At 43.3% G+C, this 23,449-nt stretch overlaps 1 long non-coding RNA gene across 1 annotated transcript; it reads right to left on the reverse strand.

Annotated features, from left to right (window-relative positions):
* Window positions 1-20,723: 20,723 nt before the first annotated feature.
* Window positions 20,724-23,139, reverse strand: LOC134475606 (uncharacterized). The gene is made up of 3 exons (XR_010046787.1): window positions 22,918-23,139; window positions 21,631-21,707; window positions 20,724-21,123 (listed from the first exon to the last, which is right to left on the reverse strand). It is a non-coding gene; the product is annotated as an uncharacterized LOC134475606 (long non-coding RNA).
* Window positions 23,140-23,449: the final 310 nt, after the last annotated feature.

Consider the following 23,449-nt stretch of genomic DNA (forward strand, 5'->3'; position numbering starts at 1 on the left):
TCAATGGACCAACTACAGTGACTACATTTGTTTCTTTTCTGCATTCTTGGTGTCAGGAATGTGTGACCTCATGGAGAGAGACCGCCTTCAGGACTGGCTAATTCCTACAGATGGTAGGCACCTGGCCTGTTTACATGTCTTTATATGCAATCTGCTTTGACAAACTCACACACCACACAAGTATTTCCTACTTTAAACAGACTTAACCCATATAACACCTCGGCACAGTGTCTTTGCCCCAAGCGTACCTGAATTATCCAAACTGGCTAATCTGCTGTTTATCCCTCCACCTCAATGCCTTGCCTTGCTTTGCCTGGGCTTTCCTCTCTTTCCTCTGCCTCCTACTGGGGCTTCCCTGTGGGTCTCTGTGTGGTAAAGCACGGCCTATCCAAGCCCAGGAAACTTCAATTATTGACATGCCTCAGTATCACTGACTCTTTATACTATTATTCAATCATCTCCATATATAAGAAACATGGGAGGACACTTTGAAACACAGGGTAAAGACCTTGAATGCTGGAGTGTCAACACCAAATAGAGTGCCAGGTAACGCCACCAACCCAGAGGGGTCCGGAGCTGACAAACATACACACACACACACACACACACACACACACACACACACACACACACAACTAAAGCCTGGACCAGTGTCAGAGCATTTGGTTTTATCTGCTTCATCTGGAACTTAACTCTACAAAACAAAACTAACAAAAAAATCTTTCACCTTTTTGTTGTTGTTTTATTTCTCTTCAACTAGAATGCGATGGACTCTCTTACCTTGGCAGCTGGAAGTCTTGGCTGATTCATTCTCTCTCTAGTCTTTGAGAAAGCCTCACCTCCTCCACGGAGGCCCCCCAGATCACGCCAACTTCCCAACCTCTCCCTCTTCACAATGCCAACTGTACTCAGGGCCTTGCAAACATCTTGTATTCCTCTCGGACATGTTATCACACAATATTCCCTGACCAGTCCATGAGTTCTCTCTGCCCTTATGCCTCTCACTCTTGGGGGGCCCTTGGAGAACAACCACATTGGAGCGCATCAGCAATGGACTGGTGGCAGGTGATCTCCCTATCCCCATGTGCTCCAGGATGTCCACACACTGCCCCCCTAGAGAGCCTATGGAGCCAGCCACCGCCCCTGTCTTGTTCTAAAATGCTGAGACATCACCACAGCCCTCTAGAACTCCCCAGAAACATAGAGCCACCTCACTCCAGTGGCATCACTCACCCTGGCTCTGCAGCATGTACATCTTTGATACTAGCGAAAAGTCCTGAGTGGGCTGTGACTAGTAGACACCACTGCAGTTCCAAGTCCGGCCATGGACTACTTCATCATCCAGCTGTTTAGTGATGGGGAGAAAGGAGAGTCATATGGTGCTGAATTTGAGCCTAGTTCTCCCACCTCTAGATCCTGTCTCTTCAGGGAAGTCCTAGTCTTTGTTCAGTGCTTAGGGACTTTTGCTGAGAATGGGGCAATAAGAAGCCACACTACTGTGAGGCCCAAAGAAGAAGTGGTGGATCTACGGCACACATGCTGTAGTGGGCTGGTTGTGTCACTGAAAAATCTAAAAGCCTCTCTGTCACTGCTATACGGTCTTGGCAGTCTTGGAGGCTGAAGTAGGAGGACTGCAAATTCAAGCCTTGACTGATTAATTTAGTGACGTAGACCTTGTTTCAAAAGGAAAGTTAAAATGGTCTGGAGATGTAATCTAGTACAAAGGAACTGGGTTCAGTCTCCAGAACTGCAAAAAGTAAGAAGGTGGGTGGTGGGGAAAGGGAGTGGGAGAGGAGTAGCATTCTACAGAGGGAATTACTTGGGAAATAGCTACTTCCTATTTCCAAAATAAATGTGTAGGATGGGAATTCTTGTTCTCGATCTATTCCTATCTGCTTTTATCACTTTAGGGGAAAGACCTCAGATTTATTCCCACATGATCAGTTGTTCTTGGAGCCCCAGCACTTAGCAGAAGTTGCCAATTGGAATTGTCATGAGGCTGAAAAGAAACTGCTTGGTTTCCCACTCCTTCTTGAAGCAGACAGAAACTTTGTGGCCACCTCTAAAGCCTCACATTATCTCTTTAATTCATCAGGTTTCATGTAAAGTTTCAATTTTTTCCCTATAACGGGCGCTAAGACAAGATGTGCCCAGGATAAGAAAAATCCTTTAGGAGCAACATAAGGGCATTTCCTTGACTCATTTTAAAGATAGATAAACCAAGGCCAAGAAATTTCAAGGACCCACTGGCAGAACCTGCTGACTCTTGTTATGACGCTTTTGTGGCAGGGTTTGTACAAATGTGCTACTCAAAGTGTGGCCTGTGGATGATGCTGCCCTACGAACTGTTTCTTATTGATTCCTGTTGAAATAACGTCAGAAATAAAAGGGAAATGTTTAGAAGATGCCATTGCTCTTTGGAAATTGCCACAATAAATAAGTGCATGGCCAAAGGACTCATTTCTTTGAACAGTGCATACAGCCTTTTGCATGGCAAGTGGCCTGGGGTAGGAGCTACACAGTGGCCTCATGTAGTAACCATGTGTCAGCCTGGCATGGACTGAGAATAAACAAGAACCTGGTCCCTAAGCACACACAGCTTGAAAATCACTGTCACATAGACTTGAGTGATACTTTAGAAAATTTAATGAGGAGTATTTTTATAATAGGAATTTTATGTTTTAGAAACACATAACTGTAAATCTATGGTTCATAGCTATTTTGGCTTAGTATAAAACTAGAAGGGGTATTTATGTGAAAATTTTAATCTAAAGAAAAATGTCAACAAAATAACTGTACAAATGGTATGTGGGCAGATAAAGTAAAACCAGACAAACAAGAAAGAGCACAGATAATATGTAATAAGGATGAGAAGCCAAGTCTATTTGCTAAACAATAAGCGTAATTTTCATTTTGAAAGCTTAGAAAGACTCATAACAAGCGATACTGTATTTCATTTTAATAATGTAGAGTTACAACATCATCTGTAATAAACTGGCCTGTTAATATTCTTTCAAAGTGGGTGTTTTGCAAGAGGAAAACAGAGGCCCAGAGTGACAAATGGCCTGGTCCTTGGTCATGTGACATCAAAGCCAGGGTTCTAAGCCAGACTGGTCTGAACATGATTTGGAAAAAACGAAGATCTCTACCCCTCAACCTGGGACAGTCATTCCTGGGAGAGGGCAGTATGGACTCAATTCTTGCCTCAACACCTTCCACCCGAAAGATTCACCCAAAGACTGCCCAGCTCATCCACTCAGGCAGCACGGGACACCTTCTCCAGGCCCTGAGTTAAAAGACACCTGCTTTGTGGGTCCAAATGATTGACTGCTTCCAACCCAGGATCTTCTCCACCACCCATCCCTTCCTCCCCCACACTGAGCCCCTGACACCCCATTGGGGTGGTGGTTCTTTCAGAGATGCTAAAAAATTGCTTTATTTTTCACCACTAATTTGCCAACAAGCTCAGCCGTCAGTCCAGTTGGCCCACAATGAAATTTTATAATTATACAAAAGCCTGGGTCAGTGACCTCCTGATTGCAATATCTTGTCTCTTTTGTCCCTTCCTTCTACCATCTTGCCCATGGGACAAAATTGCTTTGGTTTCCCCGGCAGCCTCCCGAATGAGGTGGTATTGGAAACTAGTGAGGCATGGCCCTGCGGAGGTGTTCATAGCTTTGCAATAATTTAGCCATTTTCATTTTGTTTGATTTCATTAACACCTGGGTCTCTGGGGAAAGCCCAGTTGGAAAGGGGGGAAAAAACAAGTGATTTCAGTTGAAATCGAGTGGTTTTCACTGCCTTGTCTTGTAATACAGACAGAGTATGAAATGGCAAGGGTATAATCACGTCTGAACTCAGTGGGGAAGGAGGCCTTTCCTGTAAGGCCAACTTCACCAAGAAGTCTTCCCTTTACCTCCTCAGTCCATAAGTTCCTCCCCATCTCACTCTGTGCACACTGCTCCTTTCTCAAGGAGACGGCCTTACCTGCCCACTGTAGTGGCTACACTCAGGCAGTGGGGCTCAGTGGTTAGCTCAGAATCAGTTGTGATGTGGCTGCACTTCCTGCTTGTGGGGCGGGCTTGAACATGGAGCTTCAGTTCTCTGAGCCTACCCTCCCTTGTTAGTAACATAAAGCTGAAAGGACCTATCTCCTCCTGGCTGCTACAGGATTAGGTGGGGTAAGACGTGTAGAACACTGAAAGCCACAGCTTATACACTGTGAGTTCAGGAGAGGGAGAAATACAGTCATGACTCCTCCTCCTCTTTCCATTTGTAAACAGAAGCCAGCCCAGAGTGAGGGTGAAATGTCTACTGGCAGTGCTCACAGGTTGGGGCGCTGTCTTGGTTATTTTTCTTTCCTTGCTGGGAAAAAATACTCAACACTCGAAATTAAGGAATGAAAGGTTTACTTAGTTTACAGTTTGTGGAGATTTCAGTCCATAATCAGCTGGCTCCAAAGCAGCATGGCATGGCATAGGGGCAACACTTCAAGGTGGCAGAAGATAGCAAAAGCAACAAGAACAAAAGGCGGGGAGGGGACAAGCCTCTCTCCCTCCCTTATCCTGTAAACAGGTTACCCACCCGGGGGTGGGGGGGAGTGTAAGACTCACACCTTCTTCCTGCCTTCCGCTTGTACAGGCCCAGGATGTTTACAATGCAAGGCCTTTGGCCCCCTGCTGAGTCACTTAAACTTTTAAACTTCCCAAGCTGACCATGAATCAACCATGACAGGGGCAGAGTCTGCCAGCCACTATTTCTGGAGAGAGATTTTTATCCAAAAGAAGCCACACTATCAGCCTGAGGGCACCCTTCCTCAAAGGCTTGAGAATTCAGGGTGACTTGGAAATGTCCTAGTGATGGGGAAGGTTGCTGGCTTATGGCTGCTGGAGGAGAGAATCCACTGTGGCCTGCCAAAACCAGACAGATGGAAACAAAACATTCGTTTGGGATGGAGGTGCTTCCAGGTGCTCCTCACACCAGTCATGGGGCAGTAGAGTCTGCTCCCGTCATCATGAGAGGTTGACCAGTCGCATAGGTGAGGCCTTCCGTGATTACTGATAAGTGTGTGAAGGAAACTGGGGTAAACAGTTAATGCGTGCGGGGTTCTAAGCACTTTCCATGTATTAACTCATTTCACCCTCAAAAGTGGCTGCTGCCATTGTCCCCACTTTATGGACAGGAAAATTCAGGCAGCAGGAAGTAAAGACTCTCGGTCTAGTGACCAAGAAGTGTCAGAGCTAAGAGACTCCGTTCAGGCAACCTTAAATCTACTGTCTTCAGCTGTTGGACAGCTCCGGCCAATGCAAATTCCTCTGCATCTTTAACTAAAATCTTCCTCCTGAATCTGGAGAGTACGGTCTATGTGTAAGGTTCCCTGCAGATGTCATCACCTGCCAGGGGGAAATCCCTGTAGATGGGTGGCTGCAGCCCCAAGCCCAGCTCCTGGGCTCCAGACTGAAAATACCACTAACCATGGCTCAAGTGCTCTGAGGTAAGGAGCTCCTGCTGGTCATCCTCTTCTGGACTTTCCCCCCGTATGAGGAGCCCTCAGAATCAGCTCTGGCCATTCAGAGGCAGGGAGACCACTGCCTTTGCCCTTTTCAACACTGAGCCTCCATCTGCATCGTTCCTGGGTGCATCGTCCTCCAACTTCCATGTTCTCCAGAATCCTCTAGGTCACTGGTAGAAACCTTCTGACTCCTGAGCTCCACATCCAGACATTTGACATCAGGAGGACCTGGTGAAGTCCAGATGCTCACTTGTGTGAAAAGACACACATGAATTCCTAAGCAGAGAGGGAGAGAGCGGGAAGCTGGGAGGGTGTCTTTCCACTCTACTTCAAGAAACCAGCCTGAGGTCCAGACACCTCTCTAAGCAGCACCCCTCTCTAAGCAGGGGCAATTCTAACATTTAGGTGTTCTCTATGCATCATGGGAGGCCCCCACCCCCAGCCACCCTCCCACCTTCTGCCTTGATGGCTGAGGCCCCAAAGCCTGGGACACCATGGGACCCACTGGAAAGCCCCAGGGTCACACTGCAGCCAGATATCTACAGCAAAGTGGCTCTTTCTCAGTCTCAGCTCCTTCCTTCCTTCCTTTCTTTTTTCTTTCTCTTTCTCTTTCTCTTTTCTCTCTCTTCTTTTTCTTTCTCTTCTCTCTTTCTATCTTTCTTTCTTTCTTCTCATTCCTACCTCAGGTTCTTAACCCTTGCTTTGCTCTCCTGAGCTCCCCCTCTGCAGCTGATGCTCCCACACACATAGGCCTTCACCAACATGGGACTCTGGTCCATTTTTTTCTTGCTAACACTAACATTTCTCAGTCTCACAGGAAGACTGTATCTCTTATTCTCCATGCCTCAGTTTCTATACCTGTAAAGTCTGAATCATTTTACTCCACAGGAACACTGGAATGATAAAATGAACTCATGTGTGTCCAGCACTCAGAAGAGTGCCTGGTATATAATAAGCACCATCATAGAGATGTCTTATTTTTTACAACTATTATTGTTCTCAGGATCTGGAACAGCCCTTCCCACCTGGTCGGTTCCCAATATACATTTTTGAATGGTACACAAGTTGGTAGAGGAGCCAAGACACAGAGGATCTGAAAAGTTCCATCCTGTCTTTTCCCCAACTCCCAGGCCACCCAGCCCTCCTGGTGGGCTGTAATTACCCAATAAGGAAAAATCCAGCCCCAGGGGCTTCACCCGCAGTGCATTTTCCAAACATGAAAAGCTTATTCGTTAATAACTACATAGCAATATCTAAAATTTTGGTTGCATTGTGAGGCCTGGTGCCTTCCCCATTCACCAGTAATGACAGACCACTTAAAAATAAATAACACATATAATTTAAACAACTAAAACAAATAGCAGTGTTGGCTTTCCCTGGGAAAATGTTTTTACTATTTCCTCGAGGCGTGCCCACGGGTACCCCTGCCTCAGCCTCCCCGCTGAGACACTTTCTCAGCAGGCAGCCTGGGAGAGGAGAACACAGAGCAGCAGCAGGAGGAGGCCTCACCCGCAGCCTCCCGGAGCCCCTTCCTGGAGAAGCCTGGCCTTTTCACTCCTCAGCTTCTCCCTCCATGCCTGTGTCCACTCTCTCCGGGGTTAAAAATGCAAACGCCTGCAGGGGCGATGGTCACTGTACCCAGGCATATGATGCAACAAGAGCTGGGGAGGACTGTGGCAAATGGAAAAGCCATGTCCCACCCATGGGGGACAAACCTCACTCATGATTGCTCTACATGAAGGCAGGACATCTGACATTTCAATAAGTAAGTAAATAAATGCAGGCCTTCACTTTGGATTTAAAATGCTAGTCTTTTATGTGACCTCAAAGGTATTGCATTGTGGGGCCAGGTGCCTCTTACATCATCTCGACTTCTCTACCCTTTATTTGTGCTGCCCAGGCCACACTGGTTTTTTTGCTGCTCTTGGACCATGTTAGATACATTCCCACTGCAGGATATTTGCACTGAAAATTCCTCTACCTAGAACATTATTCTCCCAGATAACCTCACACTGGCTCAAGAGGCCAGGATGGCTGGAGTAGAGCAGTTGGGGAAGACCTCAGCAGGTCCCAGAAGGGACCCCAGGACAGCCAGAGTGCAGGCAACAGAGAGAGATGCTATAAATTCACTGGGGTATTTCTGGTCATTACAAAGATTGGTGACAGTATTTAGTGGGTAGGGATCCAGCATGCCAGCTCCCTCACACAAAGGATTATCTACGAAACATCAGGGTAGATAAAGACATGGTTATAATGATTGGAGCATGGAATCTAACTGTATTTCATATTTGGTTTTGGTTTTGCACAATTGTATTAAACACTGAGCTTTGTGAGATTTCTGTAGGTGTGTACATTAGAGGGAGGGATGCTCTGTTTTGGGGGAGCATTGTTGAGGGTCAGTCACCTTTATAAGACACCCCCCCGCCATTGCAAGCCAAATCATGTGTGGAGTCCGTGTCACTGTCAGAACATCAATCTGTGCTTTGAGCATCACATTCATGGAGCTCACACACACAGAAAGCCAACCTGTGGGGGACAGTTTGACTCCTTTATCTTTCAGTTGAGGTGTGATGTACTCCTTACAGAGGTGACTACCATTTTGTTTACAGTGCTTTCCTTATAATTAATGCTCTTCTAGAGTAGAGTTAGACTATTACTATATGGTACGTATGAATTTATGTAAATGATGTGTTTGGATAGGTTAATTTCATTCTAGCACAGTGTTGGGACATCCCAGTGAACTTGTTATTTCAAAACAAAAAGGAGGAAAGGAAGCTGGGCCTGTGTTCCTGGGTCTTTGGATATGGGAACTACAGGTCAGCGTCAGGCGCCTGGCTTTCCCTTGGCTGACCCAGGAAGCCTAGGAGGGTTTGGGTGCAGACTTCTCTGAGTGGCACTTCTTAGAGCCCATTCTACGGGGTCCTTGCAGAAGCAAGGATCCCATCAATGACATGTTCCACTGCCCCAGAAGCAACCACAGGAACAGGGCACAGAAGGTGGGGAGAATGGAGCAGAGAAATGTGCAGATGTGTGGGATGTGAGAAGTAAGGGAAGAGAACTCATGGACACCTCCAGTTCTGAGCTACTGGCAAGGCAAAGGGGCCTTTTAGGGACAGTTTGAGAGACAAAAAAATCTGAATCTTGGTTTGCAAGTCAGTAGTCTGTGCTCAATGAAGAAAAAGAGCCCACACCTATTCCCCCATTCTATGCCACCACCATTGTCACCAGTTGCCACCATGGTGGCACTACAGAGTGGGCACAAGACTTGGTGTGAGAACACCTGAGCTTGAGTCCTAGCTCTCACAGCAACTTGCTATGTGGTCCTGGAAAAATCACTTGGCTTCTCTGAGATCCATTCTTTTGTCCAAAATGATATTATTAATAAAGCATCCACCTCCCATTATTATTATGAAGACAAAACTAGAGCTGAGCCAAATGAGCACTGCAGGGAAAGGATCTTGACACTGGCAGTGCCCTTGTTTCTGTCTCCTGTGCCTCGCATGTCCCTCCGGCCACCCTCGAGAAGGTGAAGGACACTCATGCAAACTCTTAGCTTGATCTTCGTTTTATTATACTCTGCTCCCTTCCCAAAACATGCTTGAGGTGTCCTTCTTTCAACAATGCATGCATGCACATGCAAGCACACACACAGATGCACGCAGAGAGATGAAAAAGGAAGAAAAGAAAAGTGAGAAGAGGAACCCAGATAAACTGGATTCTAGAACTATCAGAGCTGCCATGGCAAGGCACCACACTGAGCCTGAATCCCAGACAGGACACAATGGGAAAATCAGCCTTTGCTGAGCAATATCCCCTCCCCAAAAGCACGGAGACTTAGCACACGGTTTGGTATAAGTCACAGATCTCTGAGGCCAGTGGGTCAATGGGCAATTCTGCTAACCCAGGCCTAGCTCAACTGATCTCTGTTGGGCTTGCTTAGGCACCTGGCACCACTGGGAGGTGGCTAGCTGCTGGCTGCTCTGAGATGGCCTCAGCCACAGCACCTCAGCTGTGCTGTACGAGGTCACCCATGTTCCAGCAGGCATACCCAAGACGGTAGTAGTCACTGCAAGACTTCTTCTTCTAAACTTAGAACAGGTATATCACCACTCCTGCTCTGTTCAGTTGCTTGACCAGATTTGCAGTACAGAAATTGGACTGCACCTCTTTTATGAAAGATGAAGGATTGTGGCCATTTTTGCAATTCACCAAATGACTATTTGCATAATTCTATCAGAGAACCAAAACAGGGCAGTTTCGTAAAGGAAAGTTGTTCCTCTGATCTACTCAGAGAAATGTTCCAAGAGAGACACCATACAGGCCTCACTGTCTTCACAGCAGTGTTGGTTTATTGGGTATTATTACATGCTATTATTGGGTATTATTACGTGCTATACAAGTACTTTACATTCAAGTGTTTCAGGAAATGCAGGAGGGGTCACAAGGTTCTTAGTCATGCAGAGTTTATTTAATATAAGGATGAACAATTAGCGTGTGGCCTTCATTTTTTTTTTTTTACTGCTTTCCATTTCTGATTAGTGATATTAGTTTTACTCATAAGCTAATACCATAAAACTTTTTGAATGGATCTATTTCTTGTCTTTCAAGGTAGGTCCATCTAAAGAACCATTAACTAAATAATGGATGAAACTATAGTAATCCTCACGCCAGGGCAAGCAGTGCTCTGAAATTTGGAACACAGCATAAATTATTCATTTTCATCCCTGAGATGATGTAGTTAAGACTTCCATTTTGCAGATGGGGAAACTGAGGACAGGTGGGGGCCTATAGAGGCTCAGACTCAACATGCTGCTAGATGTGTGTTCTGGCCAAAAAGTTCCTTTGTGGAAGGTCCCTGGTGGCTTGTAACAGAAGGCCTGGAACCTTGCAAAAGCCAGCAGCCACATCAGTCACCAAATGAGATCCCTGAGGCTCCCAGGAGCCTTCCCTGATTCAGGGCTTCAGAGGATAATGAGGACCTCTGGCAGGAAACTCTGAGAATCTGGACCACATGGAACCTGAGTTAGGTCACTCCCTGGAAACCCAGAGAGGAGCGGAGGGAAACACCAAGAGAGGCAGGAGGAAATGTCTTCTGCAGGAACTGAAATTCCTTCGCACCAAGCACGCACTGAGGCACTGCACAAATCTAGGGAAAATAGCCCCACTCCTGGGAAGCAGAAAGGGGAGGACCTCCTGCTACTGTTTTGGTTCAGACAACCTCTGATTCCAAGGAAAAGGAGTTCCAGGGTTGAAGGGCTGGTCCTACCCTTACCTCACTATGGTGCTAGGGACATAGCCACATTCCGCCCTCCAAGTTCCAGGCCTCCTGGGCGTCCAGCAGGTCATTCATGATCCCAGGAAATAGGCCACTCTCATCAGCTGAGTTGTGTCCTCTGATTCCTGTTGGATGCCTAGTTCCCAGTCCCGCAAAATGTGGCTGTATAGGGAGATGTGGCCTTTAAGAAATGATTAAGGTTAAATGAGGTCAACGGAGTGGGCCCTAATCTAATCTGATGTGTGTCTTGAAGAACAGATGTGGACACAGATGAGTACAGAGTGAGTGACAACCACATGAGGTCACAAAGAGAAGAGCTGTGTGCAGCCCAAAAGAAGCCTCAGAGGAAACCAATCCTGCTCATGCCCTGGATTCAGCTTTATAGGCCTTGAGTCTATGAGAAAATCAGTTTTTATTGGTTAAGACACTTGTCTGTGGCATTTTGTTACAGCAGCTACAAGCTGACTGATGCAACCCATGAGCCCCAATCTGACTCTCCTTACCTACAAATCCTTCCTGCTGCCTTCCTGTTTCTCTCCCTCTATTTTGCCGTATGGGACCAGTGCACAGAGGTGTGTTCATCGCGAACTCCACTAGAAGAGTGGTAGTCTAGGGACAAAAAAAAAAAAAAAAAAACAAAACAGAATTGAAGCCACATGGTCATCAGCCTTGGTTTTGCAACCTGAACCTACATGATAGGCCGGGTGGCCTTGGCAACCCTGAGATACCTAGAGCCTTGGTTTACCTCTCCTGTGATATTAGAATAGGAACCCAATCTACCTCATGGGTATCTTGCAGGGGACTTCATTAAATGAAATATGCAAGTGAAATGCTGTGAACAATAGTTGGCAAAAGACTGGTACTGAAGAAAAAGGGTGTCCTTTTTATTACATCCGCTCCCTGCTCTGAGCAGCCCTTAGCCTGTGTCAAGCTTGGTACTCTCCCACATTCATTTTGTGCCCCAGGGCCTTTGTTCTGCCTTTTGCCATCACCTGGCATGTCTCTCTGGCCTGGTTGTGCCTGGAACTCCCTCCTCACCATTCCCTATGCACCTTGCCATATCCCTGACAGTGGCTGCCACTTGCCACCCCTTGGGGTGTTCATTACCTGTGCCCAGTGGTATGGCCAGGGGGAGTCCTTCCCTTTTGTACATTCTTTGCCAGTCTGTTTGATGAGATTTGATCCAGAAAAAATCTCCAATATCTTCTCTATGGCAGTAGCTCTCAACTGAGGGAGTGATTTTGCCTCCGAGGGTATACCTGCCAATGTCTGAAGACATACCTAGTTGTCACATCTGGAAGAGGAGGTGCTACTGTCACCTAGTGGGTAAAGACCAGGGAGACAGTTAAACAGCCTGCAATGCACAGAGCAAGCCCACAACAAAGTTTTAGCCCAGTCAAAATGTTCATAGCTCCAAGATAGTGACACCTTGCACCCATCAGTGATGCTGGGCCCTGGAGCTCCAAGTGATTCACTTCTCAGGTCAGCACAAACCATCACAAGGCAGGCCCATCTCCAATACCTGGAGCTGCCCATGCCTGAAGTCAAAGCCTCCAGCACCAGCCCTGGCATGGCCTTTACAGGTTCCTATGGATTTGTGTGAAGCTATTAACGTCTGATCAAGGCCATCTGGACCTTATTTTGGCCAGGATGGGACAATATCAGATTCATGGGAGGTCAGGTCAGCATAGAGCATAGCAGTGAAGCGCATGAACTGGGCAAGGCAGGGCTGGGGAGGATGCAGAGGGAAATGGCAGATCTGGAGCAGGAAGCTTACAGAGTAGTAATTATTATAATTAGCACAATACAAGTATCAGTCTTTTTCTAGATACACAGCACACAGGGGCTCATGCTTATTTGCATCCTCTGTGAGACTCCTCCTCCTAAAGACCTCGGGGTATTACTGTTGTTCCCAAGAAAACAAGAGAAAATAGTGACTTACCCAAAATCACTCAGCTGGTAGATGAAGGAGTAGAGGCAGAACTCAGATCATCTGAACTATGTTTTTATTAAGCATGCATTCTGCACTAGACACAGTGAAGATAACAGATGGAGAGTTTGTGGCCTCAGGGTCTCAGGTCTTTGGAGAAGCTGACACCTGGACCACACACCCCCATCCGAGGCCCCACCCACCAGGTGTATTAGACCCTGCTCCTATTACCAGTCTCCACCCTCAGTACACTGATTGGGCTCTACAGGAAGGATAGGGTCACCTGACAGAAGACGAATCAATCAAAACCTCACCAAGAAATTGGAAGTTGAATTATCAGTCAGATGGCTGTGGCAGGGGAAAAGCGTCCAGGTGATATGGGTGCTCAAAGTAAAGGGCAGGTGAAGGTGACGGAAAATACACCATGCCAGTTTTACGGACATCAGTCTACAGAGAAGGCAGGAATTTCATGCCAGGAGTAGCTGATCCCTGCTGAGGACCTTGAGGAGACTCCTGAGACAGCGCTGCTCAAAACCCTCCTAAGTTCCCCAACACAGCTGGTATCAAATACCTAGACATCACTGCAGTCGCTGAGACATCAGGTGATCTGGCTCCTGACCACTTCTCTCACTCTGCCCAGCTTTCTGGTCTCTTTGCTATTTTCTGCACATTGTATGCATCTTCCTGCCTCAGGGCTTTTGCAATAGCTGAGGCACTTCTTAGGCCACTGTTTCCAGAAAGAGCTACCCTGCTCCTCTTATCACCACTCAAAGCTGCTTGCACTACACATAATTATGAGCTCTTTATTGTCTGGCCTCTTTAAAACATGCATGGTCCCTACAGCATCAGCCATTAGATCAGCAGCATAAGGCCATGAAGTCAATGGCTAAAGAAGGAAAGCTCCAGCCTCACCTCTGCCATGCTTCTGAGCTGACGCCAGCATACCTTATTCTTGGAGTCTTCTTTTCCTTCACACATTGCAGCCCACAGTCTCTAGCACACAGGCAGTCTGGCACCCCTGTAAAAAGCCCCAAGCCCACATTAGACCCCTGACTGCTCCCCCTGCAGAGCCCAGACCACCAGGCTGTGCTGCCATCATGCCTCTGTGTGATGTTCCTCCTTATTAGGCATCATTAGGTACACAGTAATTATTATAATTATGTGCACTGCTTAGGCGGCCATCCTCAGTAACAACCACTGCTATTCAGAAGTCATAATTGCTGCATCAAGATTAAAATGAAGGCTAATTAGATGTCAGTGGCTCCCCCATCCAACTTATAGTCCCCTACATAATCTCTATATCCAAAATGCCCCATGACCACCAGCCATCCTTGTTTAATTTGCACAACCTAAAAACAAACAATCAGATCCACAGAAGAGCATGGATTGGCCTATGAGATGGAGATGGCATGTAATATGTAGAAGGGGACTTGAAGTTGCGGGATCATTTAGAAAGAAAATTTTTGGGGCGAGGGGTGGCTGAAGAATTCGGACTGGGAATCAAGAGATGGAGTTTGAATCCTGATTCTGTTGGGATTTTCTGTGATGCTGGGTAGGTGCTTCCTTGCCCATCTGAAGTCAAAGAAATTAATGTCAGAAAGTACTGAGAGGCCCTTTATAAACTACCCAGTAATTTACAAGAGGGTACGTTTATCAGATCTCCATACCTAGAACAATCAGGGTAAAAGAAGAAAAGGTTTGCTTTGGCTCACAGTTTCAGGGGTTTCAGTTCATGGCCAGTTGGCCCCATTGCTTTGGGCCTGTAGTGAGGCAGCTTGTCATGGTAGACATGCCTATTGAACAAAGCTACTCACCATAGGATATCCCAGAAGCAAAAAAAGCAGAGAGTCTAGAGTCTCAATCTTCCCATCCAGGGCATAATCCCAGTGGCTCACCTCTCTCCCATCTCCACAGGTCCCACCAGCTCCATCAGCTGGCAAATAAACCTATAACACCTGCACTCTTGGGGGATTCCCAGCTGTCATGAGGAGCAATAAACAAAACAGATGTAAGCAGAGCTGCTTTGATAAAGGAAGACACCCTGATCCTAGAGAACTCTGCCATCTCTCACCCTTCCAATCCCATTTGAGACACCACTACCAAACCTTGGGTTTCCTGGGAGACCTATAGGAAACGGTTGGCATGGTACCAAGTGCTAGTTTCCAACATGACCCACATTGGAACTGCCTGGGGAGAGTTTGAAACTCCCATTCTACACAAGGGTTTGGGGTGCAGTCTGGACAGCAGGGTTTTTTGATCTCTCTAGCTGACCCTAAAATGCAGCCACATTTAGTAAGCCCTGCTCTTTAGGCCCTCATATTTGAATGCTCAAAGGTACTGGATCTATGATTCTTCCCCGTTTGGTGCCAGAGCTTCCAGACCCTGGACCTCAGTTTCCCCATTTTCCATAATGACAGTATTGAGCATTACTCCCCTCAGATAGAGATCACTCCAGAGCTTAGCATTCTGGAAGCAATGAAGCTCAAATGACATCTGTGTCCTCTCCTCTCTGGGAATGCCTGTCCCCAGTGCTTCAGTAAAACACAGGAAGGCAGCTAATGTTCTCAGCTCTCAGGCAACAGCAGGAAACCCTGCAGTGAGAATGAAAGGGTTAAATGGTAACACACAGGCACAGACACACCCACACATACTTAGTGAAAAGGAACCTGCCACACTTGCTTTCAGGAAGAGTTTTAAGGACCATGGATAATGCAGACCACCAGTGGACCCTTGGCAAATGACAAGTCTGACTGGTTGTGCATTTGAATCACAGACTTTCCCAGATGTATTGGGAGGAACTAATCCCATAAGAAGATGCTTCATGAAAATATAGCTATGCAGCCAGTTAAGCTTGAGGAACACTGCATACTGACTCCTGCATATTGGAGTCAAAATGTACATACGCACAATAAAGATGCTGAAAAGGCTTGCAACAAGTAATCCTGCTTTTCTCTCTTTAATTCTGAGCTCCTAAACCTTTTTGACCACAGATTTCCACCGTGAGTCTGTGGAACTAGTGGTCCACTAAGCACACACCAAGCCAAACAGAACTACATACACCTCCAATAAATTAAGTCTAGGAGATGGAGGATGCTTTTAGATAGTTTAAAGGAGTATGTTTTGTCTGACTTTAGCTTCAAGAAAGACAACATTCTCACATGGACCAGCAACCCATGAGGACAAGCTAACCAGGCCCTCAGGAAATAGGGGCAGGACATACCAGCAAAGGACTGTGCATATGGCTTCACATTATAGCATCAGCAAAAAGGAGATGATCAGGATGGGATCCATACAAAATTGCCTGTGTAATCCCATCAGGAAGGAGTGAGTAGTGAACAGACCCTGACTTTGCTAGCTCATTTATTTGCAACACAACCTTTCATGGATTTTAAAACTCCAGGGTTTAGAAAGAAGGAGGTTTAGGCAGTCAAGATTGTGCTAGATATCAGTAGCACCCCCAAAAGGTTCAATGCCTTGGGCCCACAGGGCTGCCACGTGCTCCTCACTTCACCACCCTCATTCCTCCAAGTCTCCCTAAGGCTGAAGTAATCAGGGAGGGGTTCACAAAGTTTTTGGCAACCAGGGTGGCTTTGCAAAGTGTGATGTTCTCTCCAAAAGGTAATTGCCTGCTGGTTTCCTGGAGAACCTTTCTGTGCCACAGGATTCCGCTAGAATGTGATTTCCTTCTACAGATTTGAATGTTTCTGGCTTCCCCAAAACTTCATGTTGAAACTTAATCCCCAGTGCAATAGTATGAGGAGGAGTACCTTTAAATTATGTTTAGCTTTAAATAATGCTATTACAAAAGGACTTGATGGGGGAATTTGTTCCCTTCTTTGCCATTTTTTCTTCTGTCATGTGAAAACAGTGTTCTTCCCCTCTGATGGAAGCAGTGTTCAAGGCTTCCTCTTAGAAGCACAGTCCAGGTCCTCAGGAAATGATACTTTCCAGCAACCTGACACGAAACTTCTAGCCTCCAGAACTGTGAGAAACACATTTCTACTCTTTATAAATTATCCAGCCTCTGGTGTTTTATTACAGCAACACAAATAGACTCAACTATTTTCTTAGTCTACGAATTCCCAGAGATTGTCTTTTACAGCTAGGGACTCAGAATAAACTTTTTTTTATCATGACCCCTTCTGCCATTGTTTTCAGGAGCCACAGACCAGCTATGCAGGGCCAGAAGGAAAATAGTAGATAATTCGTAGCACCTATAACATGTTTGGCACTGATTAAAGCACAAATTCATTTATCTTTCTTAGTCTAACCCCATTAGTTTGATATGGCTATTCTTTCAATTTGCACATGATGGAACACCCAAGGAGCATTTAAATAAGTAGTTCTGATAGCATAGCTGGGCAGTGGCAACAGACACATTGGAAAGTCTTACCCATTTTCTGAGTTCTTCCCTTGCACACTCCAGCAGCTCTGGAAAGCTAGTTGACAGCTGCATCTGATGGCAGATAACGAGAAAGTGACATACACTTGTAGGTAGTCCTAGTTCAGCCAGAGGGAAGAGTCCATCACTGAGCACGCTAGACACTGAACTGAGGAACCAGAAAGTTTACACATGAAAAGTAAGCACCACAACCTAAAGTAAGGTCCTGTCTTGACACTAAGTACAAACCTAAACATACCGTAATAAAAATTTGGAATTAAGATAACCCACTAGTAATCCACCTGCCAGCAAGAACAAGACGGCAACATCACTTAAGAACAAAAGCAAAATCTAGACTACACGTCAAAAATTACTACCATGCAAAAAAAGTAAGCAACTGTGACCCAAAATCAAGTAAAAAAGCAGAAAACATTGAGATGTTTAGAAGTAGGAATTAATGCCCAAGGACTTTAAAACAGCTATAACAAATACGTTAAATAATTTAAAGGTAAACATGGACATGGTAAGTGAAAATATGAGAAACCTTTCTCAGGCTACAGAAGACCAAAATGGAATTTACAGAACTGAGTATTATATCAGAAATGAAGGCTAGATGGCCTTAGCAGCAGATAAGATGTTCAAAACAAAGCCGGTGTTCTTGAGGGTAGATCAGTAAAAAGTATACAATCTGAAGGGCAGAAGGAAAAAAAAACCACTTAAGAAATTAATAGATATTTACCAACCAGAATGATATGAGCAATTATATTCGTCACTTTCCTGGGGACATTGGAGCAAAATACTAAATTCCCACACCTTACAAGTTAAAGAAGGAGAGGTTTGTTTTGGCTCACAGTTTAAGTGGATTCAGCCCAAAGTTGATTGACTTCAAGACAGCCATGACATGTCAGAACAGCATGGCAGGAGTAAGTTGTTCACTGCACGACAGCCAGGAAGAAGAAAGAGAAGAGAGGAGCAAGAACATACTCATCCAAGCCAATCCCATACTGACTTTCCCTTTCCAGCCAGGCTCTGTCTCTGAACCTTTTTTGAGAAGAATTTTGAGGGAATTTTAGGTTTAAACCATTGCAGTTTACCCTTGATCCTCAAAAGGTTCATGTCTATCTCATTATGCAAAATGTATTCAGTCTATCTCTAAAAGTCATTGAAGGCTTTGTTCCAGAACTGCTGAAAATGTCAAGTCCAAAGTCTCCTCTGAGACTCAAGGCAAATTCTTAACTGTGAGACACTGTAAAAATTAAAAAAGAAAATTAAACCTTTCCAACATACAATGAGACAGCATAAAGATTCTCATTCGAAATGGGAGGAATGAGGGGATAGAAAGAAATCAGACAAAATAAAAACCCAGTAAGACAAAGATTAAATCCTGTAGCTGCACATGTAGCACCCAGTGCAGGTGGTAAGATGGGAAATTCTAACAGCTGAGGCAACCCCAAGCCTCTGGCCTTGCTGGGTGCAGTTCACATGACCTCCCTCTGTCTCTCTCTCATACACACACTATACACTCTGCCCAGGCAGCTCTGAGTGAGCAGGCATCCCACAGACTCTTTACTCAAGTGAAAGATTCACAGTTTTACCCCCTTGAGCCTTTGATGGGGAACGTTTCACTGATTTTTGAGATGTGATCGAGACATCTTCTTATTCCTGTGCACAGCACTTAGTTTCTCTTTAATGATAAATGTTTCAGCAACCATCTTTCCTTTGGTTCAATTTTGAAGGCTCTTCCTTTCTGGAAGAAAGAAAACAGTTCAAAGCATTTACCTCTGCCATTTGCTCCTGATTCTCATTATGGATCTGGCTAGAAGCAGCCAACGATGTCCATGTCACACTCTGAGTGTTTGTCTGTCTTAGATTTTTTTTCTGCCAGATTAACTGATCCATCTTCCTTAATCTCATTCTCCCATAAAATCTCAGAATATAGATAAAATGCAGACAATTTTTCTGTCAAAATATAACACACGTAGCTTCTAACCCAACTGCTATTGGCAGTCCTTGTTCCCAACTGAAACCTCATTCCTATCAGCACGCTGGTATTGTGAGCTTTGAAGAAAATCTCCCATCAGTCTCCACTTACGCTGCTTACAGCATTCTAAGGCTTCTCCGGGTGGCATCTACAAATTATTTCAAACTCCTCCCCCAAGCCGGTTTTCATGACTCCTGAATCACGTGGTCAAGTATAGTCACAGCAATGACCCCACTCTGGTACAAATAGCTGTGTTAGTCACTTTACTGTCAATGGTGCAAAATAGTTGACACTTGCAACTTAGAGAAGGAAAGGTTCATACACGGCAAAATAGCACAGATGAGGAAACGTGTTCACCACGTGATGGTCAGGAAACAGAAAATGAGAGAAACAGGCAAGCTGAAAATTAAAAAGAGCTATATCGAAAAAGGAGAACAGAAGAAATGAAATACAATACAAAGTAAATGCCCAAAATAAAGCATGAGGGGAAAACAGAAAGGAAAAAGGATATTCTCCCTCACTCTGTGGGGTACACTTCTTTTCCTACTTTTGTGTGGCCCCAAACTCACTCTACAGAGCCTGTTTCTTTTTACACCTTTAAAAAAACTTTGCTACTATTTAAAAACTAGGTAAATAGAAAATAAATATAAAAGAATAGGTTTTAGTCTAGCCATATCAATAATTACATTAAATGTAAATGCTCTAAACCATCAAATCAAGTGGCAGGTATTGTCATTATGAATCCAACAAGCAAGACTAAATTTTCCTATAAAAGATGCACTTTAAATATTAAGTTAGTCAAAGAAGAGGGAAGGAAGATACAGAATGCAGAGAGTAAAGATGAGAAAGTTATATTACCAGAGAGCTATAATTATCAAAAACTGAGACTCTATGACAAATAGTATTTTTAAGTAGGTACATTTCATAATTACAAAACAGAAGTTCATCAGGAAGACATAGAATCATAACTAACTATAAATTTAACAACAAATTTTTCAAAATATGAAACAAAAACTGGTACAGCTAAAGGAAAACTAGATAAATCTACAATAATAATAATTTTTCAAACTTATTACAATAGTTAATAAAGAATACTAGATAGCAATCAGTAAGGATATATAAAAATAATATAAAACATCTAGATTTAATAGAAATTTATATAAATGTTATACTCAATAGGAACAGAATATACATCCTTTTTTTAAGTACATGAAACAATCACTAAAGTAGACCATTATGTTTAGCCAAAAAATAAGTCAAATGAACTTGAAAATACTGAAATTTTATAGAATATAAACTCTGACAATAAAAACATTAACTTAACAGTCAATAACTATAGGATATCTAGAAAATCCCAAAATATTTAGAAATCGTGCAGCACACTCTGAATATCTCATGGATCAAAAGAGCTATCACAAAGGATACAAAGTATTTCAAATAAAATGACATTAAGGCTACAAATCTTCCAAATTTGAAGAGTGTAGCTAAAGCAGGGCTTAGAGATACAATTATAGCTCTAAATGTTTATATTTGAAAACATGAAAAAATTAAAAATCTGTACACTAAATTTCAACCTTAACAAGCTGGAAAGGTAAGTACAAATTAAGTTCAAAGAAAATAGAAAAACAATGAAAATTAAAGCAGAAGTCAATGAAATAGGAAAATAGATAATAGAGAACATTAATAAAACCAGGAGGTGATTCTTTGAAAGTTAAAAATAAAACTGATAAGCTCTAGCACTAATGATTGAGAAGAAAGGAAATGGGAAATATAAGTATCAGGAAAAAAAAGAAAACATCATTACAAATCTTACAATCATTAAAAGAATAATAAAAGAATAAATTTGACCACATACATGAAATTTTAAAACTTTATTTAAAGGCAAAATGTGTCCAAAATATTCACAAAATGAAATAGAAAATGGGATTGGCCTTTACTAAATAAAATCACTTTTAAAAATTTCTGTTAAAGGGGCTGGGGATTTAGCTCAGCAGCAGAAGCACCTCCCTTGCAGGCCTGTGGTCGTGAGTTCGATCCCTGGGACCTGTAAAAATACAAAAAAAAAAAAAAATCTGCTAAAGATTCTATATCTGATGATGTCAGACTACAAATGTTAAAAAAAAAAAAATAGTTTCCCAAGTTGTTTGAAGCCAAAATCACCATGACATCAAAATCAGACACAGGAGGAGAAACACTACTGAAAATAGCAAATTGGAGAATTCAAAAATCGCATTCCTTCACAAAAGCACCAATTAAGCTGGCAAAAATTACCAGAATCACTGTCTTGCAACTCTGAAACTTAATTAAAAACTTAAAATAGGGAGGCAAACACTTGCTAAAGAAATCAGCCGCTTAATTTCAGTAAGATAGCACTGTGGCAGTTAAACTACCTATCACACAATCACCAGTTCAGCAGTGGCTACGCAGACACCAGCCCACATTCACGATGTGACTTATTGGTCCCAGAGAGGGAAATACAAACTTGGTGTATATTGATGTATCTTTAGCTCCAAGAATACACAGCTCAGCAGCTTGCCTTTTGTGTACTTACCTCCAAACTTTCTCAGGACAGCAACTGTCAGTTTACTAGTTGAAATCACCTTGGGCAAGGGCAGGCAAACCAAACACCTGAAAAGGAAGAAATTGTGCCAGTCCAGACAGGAGAAAATGTGCTTTGAAAATCTTATTCACTGTATACTGGGGCATTGAAAAGGCTACACGCATACCTAGAGCTGCATGTAAATACAGAAAGCGCTAATAAAGCTCTACAACTTTATTTCTCACTGATAATTAGATCCCTAAAAGAGAAAGTGCTTACCACAGCAGAATTGTAAGTGGAATGGCCCAGTATTGAAATAATCCAACAATACAGAGCCATTCTCAAAAATCAGGGAGAGATTTGGGAGTGAGAAGTATGTGAGCTTTAGGTTTTGAGTTAAGGTTTTCGTTGTCTGTGTAGGGCTTTTTTGTTTGTTGCAGGTTTTGGTGTTGATTTCAAGAATTAAGGAAAGCACATTGAAATCACTACACAATTACTAATCTAACAGAGTTGAGATCTCAGTGACCACAGGACAAAGAACACAATGCTTACAAAAAACTATTTCTGACAAATCACTCAATCACAATGAGCAACAATAAATTCATATATGAAAAACCAGAAACAGAAATAAAGAGCAAAATAAAAGATAGATGATAGGAAGTGAAAGATTTTGCTTAAATGGGAAGGGAAACAGAAATGGAGGTGGAAAGAAAGGGAATAAAAAATAATTACTATGTGTTATGTGTACATATCAACTGCCCACAAGGAATGCAATCACTATGAAATGCAAATATGTGCTAATAAAAATAAAGCTAAAAAAAGAAAATATGACCAAACTATATGTTGTCTATAAAAATCTCAGATTAGATACAAACACAAAAATAGGCTAAAAGTAGAAGATTGGAAAAGATTCTCCATGCAAATAGTATCAAAAACAGAGTTGGACAGATAAACTAACACCAGGCAAAATACATTTTAAATCAAAAACTATTACAAGAGTCGAGGAAGGACCTTAGACTGATAAATAGTCAAACCATCACAATGCCATAACAATCCAAAACATCTCTAGTTGTGGGGAAACTATGCATTGCATGCTGCAGAGAGCTGTTTATATCATCGAAAGCTGAACCAAACCTAAAAAACAGGAAATAAAAAATAACAGAATTCAAGGAGAAATAATGATTGCAAACATCAATGCACAACTTTTAATAATAGCTAAAATGACTAGAAAGAATATCAGTAAAAAAGTAAGGGATTTGAACAATAGTATAACAAGATCTAATGGACATATACACTCACCTCCACTGAGCAACAGCAGGATATGCCTTCTTCTGAAGTTCATGTGCAGCATTCCCAAGGGTACACCAGATGTTCAGCCAAAAAAAATGCATCTCAGGAAATCATAAAAAGTATCTTCTCTGATCACAACTTAGCTTCAGCTAAGAATCATTAATGAAGCAAAACTGGAAATTTTTAAAAATTAAGAAGAATAACAAAAAAACACTTTAAAACAAATGGGCCTAAGAAAAATGTCATAAGGAAGACTAGACACTACTTTTTGACATGAAAATGAAAACAAGTCTTCCAAAATTTATAGCATATAGCACAAGTTGTCTCAATTTATGTATATTGTATATACCAATATTAAAAAAGGATAAAGTTTCAAATTAATAATAACCTGCTAGTTTAAAAACTAGAAAAAGCTGAGGATATAGTACAACCACCCACTTGGTAAGCATGAGGTCAAGAGTTTGATCCCTGGTATGAGGGAGAGAGAGAGAGAGAGAGAGAGAGAGAGAGAGAGAGAGAGAGAAAAGAAAGTAGAAAAAGA

The sequence above is a fragment of the Cavia porcellus genome, unplaced genomic scaffold, assembly GCF_034190915.1.
Source record: "Cavia porcellus strain 051 isolate PalLab524CR breed Dunkin Hartley unplaced genomic scaffold, mCavPor4.1 scaffold_4, whole genome shotgun sequence".
In the NCBI taxonomy this organism is placed as follows: domain Eukaryota; kingdom Metazoa; phylum Chordata; class Mammalia; order Rodentia; family Caviidae; genus Cavia; species Cavia porcellus.